The sequence below is a fragment of the Macrobrachium nipponense genome, chromosome 27 (assembly GCF_015104395.2).
Source record: "Macrobrachium nipponense isolate FS-2020 chromosome 27, ASM1510439v2, whole genome shotgun sequence".
NCBI classification, from domain to species: Eukaryota; Metazoa; Arthropoda; class Malacostraca; order Decapoda; family Palaemonidae; genus Macrobrachium; species Macrobrachium nipponense.
This window is the reverse complement of record NC_087216.1, coordinates 37,271,429-37,292,211: the sequence shown is the minus strand read 5'-3', so window position 1 is coordinate 37,292,211 and position 20,783 is coordinate 37,271,429. Positions and strand designations below refer to the sequence as shown.

General features: G+C 45.2%; 1 protein-coding gene across 1 annotated transcript in view; it reads left to right on the top strand.

Annotated features, from left to right (window-relative positions):
- LOC135201027 (leucine-rich repeat-containing protein 47-like) overlaps nucleotides 1-20,783 on the top strand; it is a 123,151-nt gene that overhangs the window by 14,377 nt on the left and 87,991 nt on the right. The window lies entirely within an intron of this gene.

Genomic DNA, 20,783 nt, shown 5'->3' with positions numbered 1-20,783 from the left:
GTATTGTAGTCCGGCATGGCTTGGGCTGCCATACCGGGCTGAGGTAGACCTGTCATAGGGTTCTCCCGGAGACCTGCTGTGAGGTTCTCCTGGTTGGCCAGCCTCTCCGAGATGGCCCGGATTGACTGACCTGACTCCTCAAAGGAAGAAGAGATGTGAGAAAGCATCTCTTGGAACTTGTCCTGAACCAAGTTCCCTACCAGACTACCCATTTGCTGCATCATGTTTGCAGCAAATGAGTCTGAGTCAAAGGAACTAGGTTCCTGCTTCTCCCTGGGAGTCTTAGGACGTGCTCCTGTTGAGGTTGAAGGCTCAGGATCAGGTAGGAACTAAGCCTTGTCTCTGGAGGACTTTCCTCTGGACCCTTTCAAGTGAGAAGACGACTTGGGCTTCTCTGCTCCGGGATGGGGAGCCGGAGATCTTTGAGAGCTGCCCGAAGTAGACTTCTTGGACAGAGTCTTCTGAAGCGTCTTTACCTCGCACTTCCCTTTAACTTTAGGGATCGCCTGGGTGGACTTCGGTCTAACCGATTGCCCATCCTCAGAGAATCCCTGGAAGGAAGAAGAAGGGACAGGGGAAGAAGATCTAGAATGGCTCAAGGGTAAACCTTGAGCCCCTACCAAACCTGCCTCACTCAACCTCCTACCTGCTGCCTCTACCGCCATGGGCTCGAGGTCCAAATTTAGAGTTGCCACTTCTTGCATGATTTCTTGGCTTCCGGGTTCCTCTAAAGCTTGCGCTACTTGTTTTCTTGGATAGCGGCGATGTAAGGGGCCGCCACTTCTGGGTCGACGTAGGAAGTCGCCTTGCAGCCGGGAAGACGAGCAGCCATCTTCTTGTCAAGAATATAGGGCTGCCCCTTGGTTACATTACGGCCGAATCCGCCGACCCAGTCCTTCAGGGTGGTTTGGGCGGCGTCCCTGACCGCTTGAGCAGTCTGAAAGAGAGGGTCAGTATAAATACTAAGCTACTTAAGACTAAATTATATTGTCAACTGTAATGATATACCACTTGGAAGAATTGCATATATAGGCCACAATTATATATGAGAAACCTGGTATCCGAGAAAGTACTTACTCTGGAGGTAACCTGGTCCACCAATTCATAGCATATGGAGCAACACTCATGATGCCAGACAGCTATCTCCGCATAGCGGATGGCGCAGACAGCATGAGTGCGGCAGACCTCGTGCCCACAGGGGTCCTGTAGGACAGCGTTACAGCCAGATTCCTGGCAGTGGGTGGCCTGTAAGTGAACAGATACATGAGTATCAACACTAACTAGTTGGACTAAGTCCAAGAAGTGATATATCATAACACCGGAGTTACTTGACAGAATAAAGTTCAGCCTCTACTTGCTCTCCTGCCGTGTAAAGTGGTGGGTGTCCGATAGAACTGGTAAACTAGCTTCAGTGCGTCTCCGGTGTTGCCGGAGGATGGAAATTTACCGAAGCAGTTACCTAATCTATACGCCGGAACGAGGAATACGAGAACGGCGGGGGAGGAGCAGGTGGGGGCCAGTAAATAATGGCGGGGGAGTGTGACTCTGCCGTAAACAGATATCAAGATAAGTAGGTGGGGAACCCGGATGGTGAGCGGGGACTCCGCCGACTAGCAATATAAAGAATGTAAATAATAAAAAATGAAACAAAAATAAGCATGCACAAGGAAAAAACATATGGTGGAGCTTCTCTGCAGTCACCAAACCTGAGGCCTGGCAGAGCCAGGGGCCCCAGCCGCCGGAGCGGGATGGAGGGATGGAGACTCAGGGTGAGAGAGAGCTCGATTCGGAAGCCGAGGAGGTCCAAGCACAGCCGAGCCAGGTGGCCAGCCGAGACCCGACCGCACAGGGGAGCCCCCTTGGTACCAAAGGGTGAGAGCGGTGCGAGCCGAGCCAGCGTCGAATGTCCCCCCTGCTAACTCCCGTATCCCCCCTTGTGAAGAGGGGCCACGAGGGGGGAAGAATGGAGGGAGCTCGGATGGTAACCAGGGGCAACGGGAACGAGCAGGACTCCCCCCCCCCCCTAGAGGGGGGGAGGAAGCGTGGGGAACAGATGCCGGGTGGCTCATGGGGATTGCCTGGCTCGTCGCGAACGTGGTGTGAGCCACGCGGTGAGACAGGCCAGGCGGAATGAGGTAGCCTAGGCTACCTCTAACCGTCTCAAAAGCATGAATATAAAACAGCCTAACAAAACACGGGGAGGAAAGGAAAAATAAATAGGACAAGAGAAAGCGAAGTCCTGGAGAAGCTAGACGAGCCAACCAAAAAGGGAGGGCGACTAACGACTCAGGGAGCTGGCCTATGCCGATACGTAGGAACGGAGGGCGGTGGCCAGGGTGGTCAGGACTAAAAGGAAGGACATATGTCCTAAGGGAGCCTATCATAGACCTTAAACAAAGGAACATGCATGCATGAACACTGAGCTAAGGAGCGATGTAGGCTATGCGCTCAAGAGAGCTCAAGGAACCCCCGTGAAAAGCTAAGCACAAAACAACATGGTAAAGCTGCACAATTACAATGTAAAGTATGTACTGCTAAAAAATTCAAGCTGCAACGGTATAGAGGACCGAAGAAGCACGAAATAATGAAACACATGGGGCAAGCCGCGGCAGGTGACTTGGCAAAAAGGCCGAAGGGGACGCCGTCTTATAACCTAAATAAAAATGGATAAACGGGCCCCTTGGCTTGCTAAAATTAGGTGAAACACTTCTAGCAGTACTTAACTTAGATGCAGTGATGGCTTGGCGTTCCATGATGAAGTAAATCCAAAGAGAAAGCACAAAAACACAATGAAGAAAAAACACGTGTGAACTGGATGGTGCTAAAGAAAAGGATAACCGGTAGAGGCGCTGGTGGTGGCGTCAGGGGCGCTAGTAATAGTCGTAGCTGGGAGCGGGCCTTGCATCGGCCCTCTCAGGTAGGGGGATTTCGAAGAAGGATGGATCTAAATGGTAAGAGACCCGTGGTAGTGGTTTCACTCGCCCCAGAAACCATACTGACACCTTTTATATAAGGTGAGGGAGTCAGAATATTCTGACATTTCCATTTTAGCTTTTTCTCTGGTATGTTAGCAATAATTTACCTTAGGAATGTGTGCTAAAGGGACATTTCACGAAGCAACACGGGCTGAGCCCAGAAATATATTGAGCGAAATATATGTGTATATATATATATATTATATATTATATATATATATAGATATATATATTTATGTATGTATGTATGTATGTATATGTATGTATGTATGTATGTATGTATGTATGTATGTATGTATGTATGTATGTATATATATATATATATATAATATATATATATATATATATATATATATATATATATATATATATATAATACACACATATATATTTCTGGGCTCAGCCCGTGTTGCTTCGTGAAATGTCCCTTTAGCACACATTCCTAAGGTAAATTATTGCTAACATACAGAGAAAAAGCTAAAATGGAAATGTCGAAGAATTTCTGACATGTGTGTTTCATTTATATAAGGTGAGGGAGTCAGAATAATTTCTGACATTTCCATTTTAGCTTTTTCTCTGGTATGTTAGCAATAATTTACCTTAGGAATGTGTGCTAAAGGGACATTTCACGAAGCAACACGGGCTGAGCCCAGAAATATATATGTGGTATATATATATGGATAATATATATATATATATATATAATATATATATATCATACATACATCACATACATACATACATACATACCTACATACATACATACATACATACATACATACATACATACATACATACATACATACATACATACTACATACATACATATCATACAGTACATCATATACTTTCTTCATATATATATAGATATATATATATAATATATATATATATATACATATATATATAATAACATACATAACCTACTTTGAGTGGCATATATATATATATATATATATATATATATATATATATATATATATATATATATATACCATACATACACGTAGCAATCATAATCTTTGCGTGGTAGGGAAGATGGAAGAAGAAAAAGAGTACAACAAACTAAAAAATATTCAGGAAAAATCAATTATTAAAGCAACCATCATAAAATTTGGAATGAATAATCACCAACTCCTGCCTTAGTACTTGATAGGCATGCCACAAACGTTTACGGACTTTCTGGAGTGTCCTAGGCATGAATCTGCAAACCGCTGCAGGAGGGACTCTTCCAGATTGTCCCAAGCGCGTTTTCAAACTTTGCGCTGCAAGACGTGACCACATTCAGTAACTTTCTTTTTATGATTGCTTAATGATTGAAATGGCTGGGGAATTCCCTGGCTAGTCGTGGATATATTCAATTCCACAATCTCTAAGCCACAAAGTATTCTGTTTGGCGGTATGATCCCCAGTGCATGAATCTTAATCCAATGGCATCGAAAATCAGCCATTAAACAAAACAAAATTTGGCTGAGTGAAATTGACTAATGGAACTTAACTAGAGCTACTGGCTCACTCACAGAAAGTGTAACTCGTGTAAGAGCTCTTCAGTAACCTGTTGGATGTTGTGACAGTTGGATGTCGAATTCTTTCTTGTGCTCTGCCATAGCCGTTGCTAACATTATTTTGTGTGGTTGAGTGAGTGGGTTGTATTAACAATGTCTAAACCGTATACTCCATTGAGATATCGTGTGAGAGTGATAACTTTATGAGGAAGGCCTTAAAACTGGTGTAATTAGCCAAATAATTGGTGTGAAACAACGACTGTCCAGAACATTCTGAAAACTTTTCGTGAGTTCGGGGAGGGAAGGAAGTACCCAAGGCTAGGACCAGCACTGGGAGGCCCCCTATTATTAGTAGAAGGGGTTAAAGAGTTTCTCGGCCAGGAACAATGAGGTCTCAATGTTCCTGGTGAGAACTCTTTAACTCCCTCTTACTAATAATAGGGGGGCCTGCCAGTGCTGGTCCTAGCCTTGGGTACTTCCTTCCCTCTCGATTCACGAAAAGTTTTCAGAATGTTTTGGACAGTCAGTTGTTTCACACCAATTATTTGGTTAATTACACCAGTTTTAAGGCCTCCTCGTAAAGTTGTATCCACTCTCACACGATATCTCAATGGAAGTATTACGGTTTAGACATTGTTAATACAACCACACTCATCTCAACCACACAAAATAATGTTAGCAACGGCTATGGCAGAGCACGAGAAAAGAATTCGACATCCAACTATCACATTACCCAACAGGTTACTGAAGAGCTCTTACACAGAGTTACACTTTCTGTGAGTGAGCCAGTAGCTCTAGTTAAGTTCCCAATTAGTCAATTTCACTCAGCCGAATTTTTTTTCGTTTCAATGGCTGATTTTCAATGGCATTGGATTAAGATTTGAGCACTGGGGATCATACCGCCAAACAGAATACTTTGTGGCTTAGAGATTGTGGAATTGAATATATCCACGACTAGCCAGGGAATTCCCCAGCCATTTCAATCATTAAGAAATCATAAAAAGAAAGTTACTGAATGTGGACACGTCTTGCAGGGCAAAGTTTGAAACGCGCTTGGGAAACGATCTGTACGAGTCCCTCCTGCAGTGGGTTTGTTTCAGATTCAATGCCAAGGACACTCCAGATAGTCCGTAAACGTTGTGGCATGCCTATCAAGTACTAGGGCAGGAGTTGGTGATTATTCATTCCAAATTTTATGATGGTTGCTTTAATAATTGATTTTCATACAATCAACTTACCTGTCAGATATATCATAGCTAAGACTCCTGTCGTCCCCGACAGAAATTCAAATTTCGCGGCCACTCGCTACAGGTAGGTCAGTGATCTACCGGCCTGCCCTGGGTGGCAGGACTAGGAACCATCCCCGTTTGCTATCATATTTTCTCTGTCGCCGGTGTATCAACATTGTTGTTATTACCTCCTGACTTGGATTTTTTTTTCAACATTTGATCAACGTTTTTCGACTTTTGGTGACGTATTTGGATCGTGTTTTGGCATTCGCTACTGTGGACTGTTTTTGGAATAACTCTTTTGGATTTTTCTCAGGATGTCTGATTCTAATGTGAGTGTGAGAATGTGTGTGAATGTAGGCTGCAGGGTGAGGGATACCGAAAGCTTCGGTTGATCCTCACACTGTATGCCGTAAATGTAGGGGGGTGCAGTGTTCTGCTATTAACACTTGTAAGGAATGCGAGAGTTTGAATGCAGAAGAATGGAAGACTTTGACTTCTTATTTGAAGAAGTTAGAGAGGGGGGATAGAGTTAGAAGACTGAAAGGTGTGAATTCAAGGCCTATTGAGCCTTTCAAGGATAATTCTAACCCTACTACTGTAGATTCTCCCTATAAATCTCATTCTCAGAGTGGGTCTTTTTCGGATTCGGCATCGAAATCGCCAATCTGAAAGCGACGATTTCGAGACATGAAGTCCAAGATGGCGGACTCGAAAGGTAAGGCTAGTGATAGTGAAAATTTTAGTGAAGTGAGCCTATCCAGTGGTGTGGAGGGGGCGTTTTGATCGTCCCTGCGGCGCTCCCAGGCCTAGACCTCTTCCAAGCTCACATGCCCAGAGGAGAAGGAAAGTCGAAAGCCTTAAGGAGGTCGTGGGGAATCCCCAACGGTCAGACGTCCCTTCAGCTAGCTTTGCTTCATGCAGCCAGCCTAAGGGCGCTACCCTTCAGGGCGGCTACAGAAACGTCCTTCGCGAGTGTTTTCTCGTCCTCTCCCTCTCCCTCACCTAACGAGGGTGGAAGGAGTCGAACTTATCGAGACCGCTGAAGCGTCATATGAAGCAAGACATTGATTCTAGCCCGGAGCGCTTCTCGGATGACGCCCCCCCGTCTGCTATTAAGAAGGCGAAGGTGGCGTCAACGTCACCTGACGCTTATGAGGAAGTACCCATCATGCTTCTTCCCAGAGTGATGACGAAGGGCGTCAGGGACTAAGACGTAGGAGAAGCGTCAAGGAAGATCATTATGGCGGTGCAAAGAAACAAAACTGTCATCTCTTGTGGGAGTTTTTAGCGCCCCGTCGGAAGGACGTGACGCTTCCTATTAAGAAGTCTCGTCCTCTCTGCACCTGCTCGGGAAGACGTCTTTTAGAAGTGAAGCGTCAAATCAAGGAGGATCTTAGACGTGACGCTCCGTCCAAGATTGTGACGCCGAGTAGGAAGCCCTTAGAAAGCGAAGCGTCTTCCAGACACGAAGCGTCATCTAAACGTCAACAAGAGACGTCATACATGACGCTCGGAGAGCGGGAAGCGTCATACATGACGTTCTTCTAAAGCGCGAGAGAAGCCGCAGGTTGTGACGCCTTCCAAGTCGATCAGAACGGGAAAAAGGAAAGACTTTCATTCCCTTAGCCCCCCTCTCCGATCAGGAGTTTTGTCTCCCCCAGAAGAGGAAAGTTCTGAAAGGAGAACAGAAACCTCAGGATTATCACGAGTTCGAACGAAACTCGGAGGATGACGATCTTGGAAGAGAGGGCTTGTCCAACTATAAGTGTTGACAACCATGCTTCTGGAGGAATACGGAGACGAGTTGACTCCGGCTGCTCCTCCTTCTCCGCGCTCGCTCTTTTTCGAGTGCGAAGGCGAAGAAGACTTCGTCTCTGAAGATGAAGCCCACCATCTCGATGAAGCGGGCTTTACACGCCTAGACGCCTGGATGAAGTCGAAGAAAGACTTAACCAGGACAGTATTTTGCATGCCTCCAGCAAGGTTAGCTGGGAAAAGAGGCATATGGTACAAGACTTGAGGATATGGGTATCGCTCTCCCTTCTACTACAGAGGCAGACTTTTCGACGTTAGTTGACGCTTCAAGGCGTCCTAGTCTTAATTCTGCCCGCATTACTTGGAGTATTTCGGAACTGGATCATCTCCTCAAGGGACTTTTCCATGTATTGGAAGTATTCAACTTCTTAGATTGGTCCCTTGGGGTGATGTCCAAGAAGCTCACGATTCGCAGGGAATCGAACCTGAAGCCCTGTTATGCATTTTGTCGTGCATCGACAAAGCAGTACAGGATGGATCTTTGGAAGTCTCTGCATTATTTGGAGCAGGTCTTTTGAAGAAAAGGACAGTGTATGGGCGCCTTCTTAACAAAGGCAGTCTCGCATGCGCAGAGGGCAGCTCTGCTATATGCACCTCTTTCGGACTATTTGTTTCCTTCTAAGTTAGTGAAGGACGTAGCTCACTCTTTAACTGAGAAGGCGACACAGGATCTTCTGACGCAGTCAGCTAGGAAGAAGAAACCTGCTTTAGTGTCGGACAAGAAAGAACCTAGCACTTCTAGGCAGCCCTTTCGAGGTGGTCCGATCTCCAGACCCCCTCCCGCAAGAAGGAAGGCTCCAGAGAGAAGAGGTAGGTCCGCCTTTCGTCCCTTTAAAAAGGGCAAATGAAACATTTCTCCTCCAAACACCAGTAGGTGCCAGGCTCCTGGAATTCGTGGAAGCCTGGACACTGATAGACGCAGACGCGTCTTCACTAAAGATCATAAGGAAGGGATATCGTATCCCCTTTCCTGAATACTCCGCCCCTAACGTCAATACAAGGGAAACTATCAGCCAAGTACAAGGAGATCCTGTGCTGAGGGATACTCTTCGATCGATGGTGGAACAAATGTGGGACAAGAGTGCAGTAGAACTAGTACTGGATCAAAACTCCCCGGGGTGTTTACAATCGCCCTTTTTCTAGTGGCGAAAGCCTCGGGAGGCTGGAGACCAGTACTAGACGTCAGCGCTCTGAACAAATTTGTTCAGAAGGGGAAGAAGTTCTCCATGGAGACTTCTGCTTTCAGTCCCTAGCGTCATTACGACAAGGAGATTGGATGGTGTCTCTAGATCTCCAAGACGCCTACTTTCACGTCCCGATCCACCCTTCATCGAAGAAGTACCTCCGTTTCATGACGGGGGGAAGGATCTTTCAGTTCAGAGCCTTGTGTTTCGGCCTGTCCACAGCTCCTCAGGTCTTCACAAGCCTGATGAGGGATGTGGCGAGATTTCTTCATCTCAAAGGAGTGAATGTCTCGATGTACCTAGACGGACTGGCTCATCAGCCAGATCGGAGAGACAGTGTTTGGAGGACCTAAAGTTACTCTGGATTTGACCAAGGCGTTGGGATTGCTTGTGAACCTCGAGAAGTCTCAGATGACCCCCAGACAGACCTAGTCTATCTGGGGATTCGGATGGATTCTCGGGGTTTTCGAGTTTTTTTCCTTCGCAAGAGAGAACCGCAAAAGGTTTGAGGATAATCTCTCTCTTCTTAGAGAAACAGCAAACGTCAGCGAGGGAATGGTTGAGCCTTCTGGGACGCTTTCCTCGCTGGAACAATTTTTAATTTTCCCTCTCGGAAGACTTCATATCCTCGTCCACTTCAATTCTTCCTCAAGAAGTCTTGGAGCTGGAAAAACGGACAACTGTCGGACGTTTTTCCCATTCCAGTGGAAGTAAAGGCACACCTACAGTGGTGGTTGCTGCCTCTGGAAGAGAACAAAGGGATCTCTCTAAGATCACAGAACCCAGAACCTAGTGTTGTTCTCCGACGCGTCGGAGACGGGTTGGGGAGGCGACATTAGGCTCGGAGGAAGTGTCAGGCACCTGGGAACCAGCACAGGTGTCCTGGCACATAAATTGCAAAGAGCTCTTCGCCGTACACCTGGCTTTGAAGAGCCTAGAACCTCTGGTGAGAGACAAGTAGTACAAGTAAACGTGGACAACACCACCGCACTGCCTACATTCGGAAACAGGGAGGGACACACTCCTCTTGTTCCTTTACGAACTCACGAGGACCTATTACTGTGGACGTCTCACAGGAACATCTCCCTGCTGACAAGGTTCGTACAGGGAGTAAGAAATGTGAGGGCGGACAGGCTCAGCAGGAGGAACCAGGTCCTTCATACAGAATGGACTCTGCACGAGGAAGTATGTCGCGATCTCTGGTCTCTGTGGGGAACTCCTCATGTGGATCTATTTGCAACATACATTTCAAAAAAGGCTCCCAGTGTTTTGTTCGGTCGTGGAAGACCCAAGAGCAATTATGGTAGACGCCTTCCTGCTAAACTGGTCTCGAGTGGACGTGTACGCTTTTCCCCATTCAAAATCCTGGGGTTAGTATTGAAAAAGTTTGTGGCGTCAAAAGAGACGAGGATGACTTTAATAGCCCCCTTTTGGCCGGCCCAAGAATGGTTCACGGAGGTGGTAGAGTGGATCGTAGACTTTCCAAGATCCCTACCAGGAAGGACGGATCTTCTCAAACAACCACACTTCAAGAGGTACCATCAAACCTCCCCGCTCTCCGCTCTGACTGCCTTTCGACTATCGAAAGACTTGTCAGCGAGAGGCTTTTCTCGCGAAGTGCAAGCGCGACGCGAGATCTCGCAGAACCTCCACTTCGAAAGTATACCAGTCGAAGTGGGAGGTCTTTAGAAGGTGGTGTAGAGCCAAGAAGTTGTCCTCCTCCTCTACCTCTATAGCGGAAATTGCTGATTTCTTGCTATTCCTGAGAGTAAAATCGCATCTAGCCGTATCCACAATAAAGGGATACAGGAGTATGCTCTGGCTGTATTCAGGAACAGAGGTTTAGATCTGGCAAATAACAAAGATCTCCACGATCTCATAAGATCTTTTGAGACGTCAAAGTCTAAGGAACCAGTACCTCCGAACTGGAACTTGGACGTAGTCCTCAAATATCTGTCTTCGGATAGATTTGAGCCTCCACATCAGGCCTCATTTAGAGACGTAACTAGAAAATGCCTATTTCTTTATCGTTAGCGACGGCAAAAAGAATTAGTGAGTTACAAGCTCTGCAGGATAAAGTAGGATTCAAGGGAGACTCGGCGATTTGCTCGTTTAGACTCTGTTTTTAGCGAAAACGAGAATCCCACGAATCCCTGGCCTAGGTCATTCGAAATCAAAGGAATGTCTAGTCTAGTAGGCAGAGAAGCAGAGAGGTTCTCTATGCCCTGTTAGAGCTCTGAAGTTCTATCTTCAGAGGAAGCGTCAGTTTGGGAGGCTCTAGACAAGGTCTTTGGTGCGCGGTAAAAGACCCCACAAGACTGATGTCAAAGAACGCTCTAGCGTTCTTTGTAAGAAACGTCATTACGGACGCTCACAAGGTCTGTCCCGGACGAACAATTACAACTTCTGAGGGTAAAAGCTCATGAAGTACGAGCGGTTTGCGACGTCTCTCTCGTTTATAAGAATATGTCGCTTAAAAACATATTAGATACGACATATTGGAGATGCAACTCGGTATTTGCATCTCATTACTTGAAAGACGTGCGTGTGACGTATGAGAAGTGCTTTTCTCTAGGTCCTATCGTATCGGCAGATACGATTCTGGGTACGGGAGCCGACACCAATCCTTAAAATGTATATACTGTTCTTCTGTTTGGATATGGTCGAGAATCTCTTCGAACAATGGAGGATTCAGGCTCGCACGGGCGGCCCTCTATGTTGTTCATAAGAGAATTCTCGTCATATCCAATTAGTTGAGTATATTTTTTTTTGAAAAATTATGTATGCGTGCGTAGTGGTTTTTGAGTACGGTTGTTGTGACGAGTTCGGGATAACTCGTAACAATCCTTAGTTCTAACACATGGTTAGGATCAGGTGGTCGGGATTGGTTGTGTGCTCCTTCATAAGGTGTATTGTCATATAGTGATCAGCACCATTGACAAAGTCCCTTTTAGGCTCTGCTGAGTAAGTGGGTAAGACCCCATCGGCAGACCCACAAGACTCTTGGCCATAGATCACATATCTCGCTAAAGTTTTTCTTGAGGTGATGCAGACTACTGGGCAAACACCCACCAAGTCTACCACCTATCAGGTAGGAACCAAGGTTTTATTTATACCTACAACATATGTTGTTTACCTGTCTATTCCATATAGTAGCTGTCTCTTACCCTCCACCGAAGGGTGCCATCAGCTATGTATATATCTGACAGGTAAGTTGATTGTATGAAAATGATATTGTTTATGTTACAATAAAGTTTCATACATACTTACCTGGCAGATATATACAATTAAAGGCCCACCCCAGCCTCCCCGCAGGAGACAGGTGGAAGAGAGAAAATATGATAGAAAACGGGGATGTGGTTCCTAGTCCTGCCACCCAGGGCAGGCCGGTAGATCACCTGACCTACTTGTAGCGAGTGGCGCGAAATTTGAATTTCTGTCGGGGACGACGGAGTCTTAGCTATGTATATATCTGCCAGGTAAGTATGTATGAAACTTTATTGTAACATAACAATATCATTTTTCCTGAATATTTTTAGTTTGTTGTACTCTTTTATTCTTCCATCTTCCCTACCACGCAAGTATTATGACTGGTACTGTTATATATATATATATATAATTATATATATACTATATATATATATATATATATATATATATATATATGTATATATGTATATATATATATATATATGTGTATGTGTGTGTGTGTATATATATATATATATATATATATATATATATATATATATATATATATATATATATATGTATATATATACATATATACATAATATATATATATATATATATATATAGATTATATATATATATATATATATATATATATATATATATATATATATCTATATATATATATATATATATTATATATAGATATATATATATACATACATACATACACATATACACACACATATATATCATCTTATATATATCTATAGATATATATATATATCAGATCTCTCTATCTATCTATATATCTATAGTCTATATATTATGTATCGTCATATAATATATATAATATTATATATATATATATATATACATACATACATACCATATACACCACCTATATATTATATATTATTATATATAATAGATATATCTATTATATATATAATATATGTATTTATATATACAGTACCAGTCATAATACTATATAGTAATATATATATATATATATATATATATATATATATATATATATATATATATATATATATATATATATATAATAATATATATATATATACAGTACCAGTCTAATATATACTTGTATATATATATATATATATATATGTGTGTGTGTGTGTGTGTGTATATATATATATATATATATATATATATATATATATATATATATATATCACACATATCCACTGGGGTGAAAAATAAGAGACATCAAGGATTAGAACCATCTTCACTGGTTGGTGTCATCGATGGGACTTATTTTATGATCGGAATCATGAGAGTTCACTTCTCTCTGATTCAATTGTGAAGACATAGATCCACATTCACGTTAGTCATTCACTAAGTAGTATTGTTTCTCCTTATTTGAGATTCAACTACTGATAAGAAACTTCTGTCTTGCCATCACAGGGGCTTCAGTCTCTAGAAGACATTTGACTCGTCTAATGTGCACATATCTCGCGAGAATTACCATCTCATTCCTCAACATCATTTGCGAAGAATATATATGATTTACCCGGTTTGTTCTTAACTTCACCCTTCAAAAGGCAGGTGTCATGTCGTGATTCTGTTTCTGATGCGCAACCATTCGGCATCTGTTGACGAGTTCGAATCCTTCATGATCTCCTGCGCTTTGGACTTTGTATTGGTTGATCCAGGTCAGTCATGACCTTGTCCTATTGGGGTGTTGCTGTACCTTCGAAGGATCAACACCCTTTATTGAGTGTGGATATCTTTATCCGCTGCTGACTTCCAGTGCAGAAGTGTCTAACGATATGTCCTCCTCTGAGTCTCACAAGATTGTGAGAAACTCCTCTGCAGTTGGATACCTCCACTGTATGCTCTCTCAGAGAGTGAGCAGTGCCAGTGGCTTGGTACGTGTCATCACTCCGAATAGTATGTCGTACTGGAAGATTGATGCAGCCTCATATATATTTTTCTTCTTTCGGGTCTGCCCCACAGTTCCTTGAAACCTCTTTTTCCTTGGACTGGTGGTGGATGCTCAAAAGTTGTGCTTGCTTACCCGGCTCCTTCAAGAGGACAAGTTGCTTCTCACCTATGGTGTGCGCTTTTAAAGATAATAAGGTTGGGAGAGTGACTGGCCTCGCAACCTTCCCCTCTTTGTCCTTCTCCTCATTCTTCTACTCCTAACCTTGTACATTGAGTTTCCTTTCTATTTTTCTTATCAGAATCATAGAAGCACTCCCACTCCTTCCTCTAGCAAGGGGAAAGACACTAAATATTCTTCACAGTCCTTTTTTGTTTGAGTTACAATTCCTCACTTATTTCGAAAAGGCCCAGAAGTATGACTCTTGATCATGTAGCTCCTATACTCCAATGAAGTTGTCAGAGGCAGTACTCTTCTCCTTGCTCTTACGACCATGAGGAATAAATTGCTCAGGTGTGCTGAACTCCAGTCAGTTCTAGAGAATGTAAAGGATGGAGGGTTTGTAAATCATGTAGGAACAAATCACAATTTTTAGAAGTAAATTGTATTTTTCCTAACTATACAAACTTGAAATCCTTTACATTAATGCCCACCGCATGCCACCCCTCAATCTGAAATCTGAACCAAAAGGCAAAGTGGAGTGATTACATCCTGGCAGGCGGGCCTACGTACCTGCCTACCAGACAGTAGTTACTGCTTAACCGCCTTGTTCAAGAATTAAATGGCCGTATTCCAGCCTAGGCTGAAATAATTCCTAATGTAAAGGACCTCAGGTTTGTATAGTTAGGAAAAATACAATTTCATACAATCAACTTACCTGTCAGATATATACTTAGCTAAGACTCCGTCGTCCCCGACAGAAATTCAAATTTCGTGCCACTCGCTACAGGTAGGTCAGGTGATCTACCGGCCTGCCCTGGGCAGCAGGACTAGGAACCATTCCCGTTTTCTATCATATTTTCTCTGTCGCCGGTGGTATCAACATTGTTGTTACTACCTCCTGACCTGAAATCTTACTTCAAAGCATTTGATCATCGTTTCTTTGGACTTTTTGGTGACGTACCTGGATCGTGTTTTTGGCATTCGCTACTGTGGACTGATTTTGGATTTTCTTTTGGATTTTTCTCAGTATGTCTGATTCAAGTGTTAGTGTGAGAAGGTGTGTGAATGTAGGCTGCAAGGTGAGGATACCGAAGGCTTCGGTTGACCCTCACACTGTATGTCGTAAATGTAGGGGGTGTGAATGTTCTTCATCTAATACCTGTCATGAATGTGAGGGGTTGAATGCTGAACAATGGAAGACTAACTTCTTACTTGAGGAAGTTAGAAAGGGATAGAGTGAGACGTGCATCAAAGGGTGTGTGTTCAAGGCCTATTGAGCCTTTTATTGAGTCTATCTCTCCTAATCCTAATGTTTTTGATTCTCCCTCTATATCGGGACTTTCACAGGCTTTACATTCAGAATCGGCCTCTGAAATCGCCGACCTGAAGGCTACTATCCACAAGATGAGGTCCAAAATGGCGGCCCTAAAAGGTAAGGATAGTGACAGTGACATGTACAGTGAAGTAAGTGCTCCCAGTGCTGTGGAGGGGGCGTTTGATCGTCTCTGCGACGCTCCCAGGCCTAGACCTCTTCCAAGCTCCCATGCCCAGAGGAGAAGGAAAGTCGAAGCCTTAAGGAGGTCGTGGAGAATTCCCCAACGGTCAGACGTCCCTTGTCAAGCAGGTTCTGTTTCGCATCAGACTCCTCAGGACCGTGTTAGGAAAAGCGTCCTGCGAGAGTGCTTCTCTTCTTCGCCCTCTCCTTCACCTAAACGAGGGTGGAAGGATTCGGATCTTTCCAGGCCCCTGAAAAGGCATAAAAATTGGAAAAGAACCGTGTTCTTTGAACTCGAGCCCTAAGCGCTTTTCTGATGAAGCTCCCTCCTCGATCAAGAAGGCGAAGTTTGTGCCTACGTCTCCATATATGGATGTGTCGGATCGTTCTCCTTCGAGGTCTTCCTCTCCTTCCATTGAGGAGGACGCCGGGGAGGCTTCTAAGAGGATCCTACTTGCTGTGCAGGAACAACTAGCCTCCTTGGTAGGAGTTCTGTCTAGAAATCCTACGCGCAAGAAGGACGTTGCGCTTCCTATCAAGAAGTCTCGTCCTCTTTCTCCTGCCAGGCGCGAGGCACCTTCCAGACATGAAGCTTCCTCTTTCAAACATGTAGAAGAGGACGTGCATTTCAGAACTAGTAGAAGAGGACGTGCATTTCAGAACTAGTGCAAGAGAAACGCGTGACAGACGTGAGGCTCCGGACAGGACGCCTCCCGTGCGAGAGACGTCTTCTAGGCGAGAAACGTCTTCCAGATACGTGCAGCCTATCAGGCACGAGATGCCAGCCAGAACGTCTACAGGGCGCGAAGCGTCATCCTTACGTGAAGCTTCAGACAGGCGCTTGGCGCCAGCCAGGACGCCAACCGAGCGCGAGGCGTCCTCCAGACGTGAGGAGTCAGCCAGGCGCGAGGCGCCAACCAGGACGCCAGCCGAGCGTGAGGCGTCCTCCAGACGTGAGGAGTCAGCCAGGCGCGAGGCGTCATCCAGACGAGAGCAGTCAGCCAGGCGCGAGGCGCCAGCCAGGACGCCAGCCGAGCGCGAGGCGTCTTCCAGGCGCGAGGCGTCTTCCAGGCGCGAGGCGTCTTCCAGGCGTGAGGCGTCTTCCAGGCGCGAGGCGTCATCCAGATGCGAGGAGACAGCTAGGCAAGAGGCGCCAACCAAACGCGAGGCGTCTTACAAGCGTCATCCGTCTATCAGACTTGATGCTCCAACCAGACGTGAGACGTCTTCGGTTGTCAAGAGGGACTCTGTACATTCTCTTAGTCCCTCTCCTATAAGGAGTTTGTCTCCCTCGGATAGAAAACTTCCTGTTTTTGCTGGAGATTCTCATTTGGATCCCGAGATGGACGAGAATTCTGAAGACGAGACTCGCGGTAGGGAAGGACTTTCCAGCTACAAAGTCTTAACGGCCCTTCTTCTTGAGGAATATGGGGACGCGTTAACTCCTGCCGCTCCTCCCTCTCCGCGCTCTATGTTTTCAAGCGCAAAGGTGCCTAAATCCTCATCTTTCTTGAAAATGAGGCCTACTATTTCCATGAAGAGGGCTCTTCAGTCTCTTAATACTTGGATGGATACCAAGAAGGAACTTGTCAGAACGGTCTTCTGCATGCCCCCAGCGAGACTCGCTGGCAGAAGGGGCATTTGGTACCAAACGGGAGAAAATATGGGTCTTTCTCTCCCGTCCTCTGCTGAAGCAGACTTTTCTACCTTAGTAGACGCGTCTCAAAGACAAGGACTGAACTCTGCTCGTGTGACTTGGGGCATTTCGGAATTGGATCATCTCCTCAAGGGACTCTTCCACGTGTTGGAAGTCTTTAATTTCTTAGATTGGTCCCTTGGGGTGATGTCCAAGAAGGCTCATGACGCTGAAGGTCTCGACCCGGAAGTACTCCTTTGTATACTGTTGTACTCTCCTTTATCTGACTTTTTGTTTCCTTCTCAGTTGGTGAAGGACATTTCCCGATCACTAACTTAGAAGGCGACTCAAGACTTGCTTCTTCAGTCATCTAGGAAGAAGAGACCTGCAGCAGTAGTTGAGAAGAAAGAGCCAAGTACGTCTCTTCAGCCCTTTCGAGGAGGCCCTCCCTCCAGAGCCCCCTCTAAAAGGAAGGCTCCTGAGAGGAGAGATAGATCTGCCTTCCGTCCCTTTAAGAAGGGAAAGTGATGCTTCTCTCCTCCAAACACCAGTAGGTGCCAGGGTCCTGGGATTTGTGGAGTCCTGGGCACGTATCAACACGGACGCCTCATCAATGTCTGTGATAAGGAAGGGATATCTTATCCCTTTCCTGGACAGTCCTCCCCTGACTTCAACTCCGTGGAACTGTCAGCCAAGTACAAGGATCCTGTGCTGAGGGATACTCTTCGACTGATGGTGGATCAGATGTGGGACAAGAGAGCGATAGAACTAGTACTGGATCAAAACTCCCCGGGGTTTTACAATCGCCTTTTTCTGGTTGCGAAGGCCTCGGGGGGGTGGAGGCCAGTACTAGACGTCAGCGCTCTGAACAAATTTGTTCAGAAGGAGAAGTTCTCTATGGAGACTTTGGCCTCAGTCCTTGCGGCTATGCGCCAAGGAGATTGGATGGTGTCTCTGGATCTCCAGGACGCCTATTTTCACGTCCCGATTCACCCTTCATCGAAGAAGTACCTCCGTTTCATGACGGGGGGAAGGATCTTTCAGTTCAGGGCCTTGTGTTTCGGCCTTTCCACAGCTCCTCAGGTCTTCACAAGCCTGATGAAGAATGTGGCGAGGTTTCTTCACCTCAAAGGTGTAAATATCTCTCTGTATCTGGACGACTGGCTCATCAGGGCCAGATCAGAGAGACAGTGTTTGGAGGACCTTATGTTGACCCTAAACCTGATCAGATCGTTGGGATTACTCGTAAACCTCGAGAAGTCACAGCTGACCCCCAGACAGAACTTAGTCTATCTGGGGATTCAGATGGATTCTCGGGGTTTTCGAGTATTTCCTTCGCAAGAGAGAATCGCAAAAGGCTTGCAGAAAGTCTCTCTCTTCTTAGGGAAGGAACAGACTTCGGCGAGGGAATGGCTGAGCCTTCTAGGGACCCTTTCCTCGCTCGAACAGTTCTTCCCGCTAGGAAGACTTCATTTACGTCCACTTCAATTCTTCCTCAAGAGGTCTTGGAGTTGGAAGACCGGACATCTTTCAGACGCCTTTCCCATTCCAGTGGAGATGAGACCTCACTTGTAATGGTGGTTGCCCCCTCTGAAGGAGAACAAGGGAATCTCCCTGAAAATCCAGAACCCAAGCCTAGTGTTGTACTCCGACGCGTCGGAGAAAGGTTGGGGAGCAACATTAGGCTCGAAGGAGGTGTCAGGCACCTGGGAAGCAGCGCAGGTGTCCTGGCACATAAACTGCAAAGAGCTCTTCGCCGTACACCTGGCTCTGAAGAGTCTAGAACCTCTTGTGTCGAACAAAGTAGTTCAAGTAAATGTGGACAACACTACAGCACTTGCCTACATTCGGATACATTCGGAAACAAGGAGGGACTCACTCCTTGTTCCTCTACAAACTTGCAAGAGATCTTCTGCTTTGGACGTCCCAGAGGAACATCTCCTGCTTAACGAGAATTTCATCTTCAGTGGAGAAAGGAAACAAATAAGGGCTGGACCAGACTCAGCAGGAGGAACCAGGTCCTTCACACAGAGTGGACCCTACACAAAGATGTGTGTCAAGATCTCTGGTCTCTTTGGGGGACCCCTCATGTGGATCTCTTCGCCACGTTCCTCTCCAAAAGGCTAGAAGTCTTTTGCGTTGCTCGGTCATGGAAGACCCCAGAGCTCTGATAGTCGACGCCTTCCTACTAGACTGGTCTCACGTAGACGTCTACGCTTTTCCTCCTTTCAAAATCCTGGGACTAGTTCTGAAAAAATTTGTGGCTTCAAAGGGGACAAGGATGACCCTGATAGCCCCCTTTTGGCCGGCACAAGATTGGTTCACGGAGGTGGTGGAGTGGATGGTAGATTTTCCCAGATCCCTCCCAAGAAGGATGGATCTTCTCAAACAACCACACTTCCAGAGGTATCATCAAAAGCAAGCGCGATCGCGAGAGCCCGCAGAGCCTCCACTAGACAAGTATATCAGTCTAAGTGGAAGGTTTTTAGAAGGTGGTGCAAATCTAAGAAGTTGTCCTCCTCCACTACCTCTGTAGCGGAAATTGCTGATTTCCTGCTGTTCCTGAGAGAAGAATCTCATCTATCTGTATCCACAATAAAGGGATACAGAAGTATGCTTTCGGCAGTCTTCAGGAATAGAGGATTAGATCTGGCAGATAACAAGGATCTCCACGATCTCATAAGATCCTTTGAGACTACGAAGTCTAAGGAACCGGTTCCTCCTAACTGGAACCTAGATGTAGTACTCAAATTCCTGTCATCCGAAAGGTTCGAACCTCCTCATCTGGCGTCGTTTCGAGACATCACTAGGAAATGCTTATTCCTATTATCTTTAGCTACAGCAAAGAGAATTAGTGAATTACATGCTCTGGAGGATAGAGTAGGATTCAAGGGGGACTCAGCTATTTGCTCGTTTAAAGCCTTGTTTTTAGCTAAAAACGAGAATCCCGCGAATCCCTGGCCTAAGACCTTCGAGGTTAAAGGCTTATCGAGTCTCGTAGGTAGAGAAGCAGAGAGGTCTCTATGTCCTGTAAGAGCTCTAAAGTTCTACCTTCAGAGAAAACACCAGATGGGGGGCTCTAGACAAGGTCTTTGGTGCGCGGTAAAAGACCCCACAAGACTGATGTCCAAGAATGCTCTTGCATTCTTTGTGAGAAACTTCATTACAGACTCGCATAAGATCTGTCCTGGCGAAGAGTTTCGACTGTTGAGAGTGAAAGCTCATGAAGTGAGAGCAGTAGCGATGTCTCTCTCGTTTCAAAAGAATATGTCACTTAAAAACATCTTGGATACGACATTTTGGAGATGCAACTCAGTATTTGCATCTCATTACTTGAGAGACGTTCGTGTGACCTATGAGAAATGTTTTTCTCTAGGTCCTTTCGTGTCTGCGGATACGATCCTGGTGTGGGGGCCAACACCAATCCTTAAGTATATACTTACCTTCTTTTTAGATATGTTCTAGAGTCTCTTCTAACAAAAAGGGCTTGGTGTCGCACTGGCGGCCAGTCACTGTTGTTCAGTAAGAAACTCTTGTGATATCTTATTAGATGAGTATAATTTTTTTTTTGAAAATTTATGTATGTGTGCGTATTGTGTTTTTTGAGTTATGGTTGTTGTGAAGAGTTCGGGGGATAACTCGGAACAATCTTTATTACTAACATGTGGTTAGGATCAG